Genomic DNA, 1,791 nt, shown 5'->3' on the forward strand with positions numbered 1-1,791 from the left:
TACAGAAGGAACTCCTCTCTGAGAACATGCTCTCGAGAGGTATTTATATTAAAGCAATATAAAACTAATTCTTACACTGATATTTGGTCTTTTTACTAACTTAAAAACTAAGGAATCATGTAATTGGTGGTTTACAAGGAGTATTTTGGGATTTAGACAACAAAAAATCTAATGGAAAATATCTCCCAATGTCGGTAGCAAGCTTCGGGAGGCTTCAGGAGCCATTTCGCAGGAGAAAAGTGGTGCCTGCGAAATTTCGCAGACACCCAAGAGGGCTGCGAAATTATTTCGCAAGACCAAGCTATCTTCACCAGGCTGCAAAGTTGGCTTCCATCTTGAAGTTTCCAGCTCCCTTCTCGCGGCATGGTTCGTGCATCGTCAGAAGGAGAAACACCTTACTGTACAAAAGTGTTGCGAAATTCTCGCAACAAAGTGCTGATTCCGCAACACTTTAGAGTGACTGGCTTGTAATGGCTGCAACTTCTTCGTTTCAACTCCAAATTGCACACCGTTTGAAGCATTGGATTGTTGACTTCCTGAGCTTTGAAATGGTATATAGCTTGCATCATTTGGACTTCAGAAAGTGCTCCAAAAGTGGCTGCTACGACTGTCATCAAGAATATGCTCCATGACTGATCCTCTTTGCTTTTTCTCCTTGCAATCCGGATTCACTCTTGGCAATTGAATTCTAAGCTTTGCCCAAGATTCCTCATAGTTCTCCTCATTCTTGACTTGCTTTGGTGATCAAAATACTAACAAAAACACCAAAACTTGCACAAAGTGATCAAAATTGCTTTAAAGGATCCTTAACATGCCAATTGAGTTAAAAGGCCTAAACTACTACTCAAAAGTGTTAAAAAGGATTAATTAAAGGCTATCAAATAGCACTTTTTGAGTAGTAATCAACTGGCATAGATTAAGAAAGAGTTTTTAAAGGCCCCTGGGGCTAAGGCTAGGCTCAAGGAAAATGCCTCAAGGCATAACCAATAGGCTCAAGCGAACAAAAGGCTCATAACCCAACGTGTAGGGACAGTGTTAGACATTCACCTCAACACACTAAAAAAAGACTTCTCTTTGAAATATTCTTTCCAAGTCCCAACCAAATATAATTCTTGATGAATAGATGGGCTTAATACCATTTCTCATCTTTTCTTTTTCTTTCTTTTAATTGCTTTGTGGGCTTGAAATTCCTAAAACTTCACTTCAATGATTTATTTTTAACATTAGATTTATTCCTAAATATTGAAGTAACACCCACCAAAAATAAGTTATGTTTGGATTTGATCAAATCAAAATATGAAATTTTGGCATTTCCATGAAAAGATTAAGTTGTAATGCTGTCCAAGTCAATTCTCACCAATCTGGTCCATGAAGACTAAAATTTCTGAAGAAAGCACTAATACTGCATTTGAAGAGGACTCATCCAAGCTTCCCTTGAGCAACATTTCTAGTGAGACCTTTCCAAATTATTTAATCCTTCTAAAATTCCTTTAAAGACAGTCTAAATTAATCACAAAATAAATTAAAACTAGATACAACTATAAATGTATCCAGAACCAAAAATATTTTTGGTTCTAATAATAATTAGTTGGGTCTTGATTTAAATTGAGTTTCCAAAGATGAAAGTGAGCCAAATTAAGCTTTTATTGATAGAATTGCTAAAGTGCACATCAATTAATCGAGTAGTTTGATCTCAGTCTTTCTTTGAAAAGTTATATTTCACAAGAAACATACTTGATACAGCCCCATCCAAGCTCAAGTTCATATCTTCTCACTAATTTGAGATTGAGG

The sequence above is a fragment of the Vitis vinifera genome, chromosome 14 (assembly GCF_030704535.1).
Source record: "Vitis vinifera cultivar Pinot Noir 40024 chromosome 14, ASM3070453v1".
NCBI lineage: Eukaryota > Viridiplantae > Streptophyta > Magnoliopsida > Vitales > Vitaceae > Vitis > Vitis vinifera.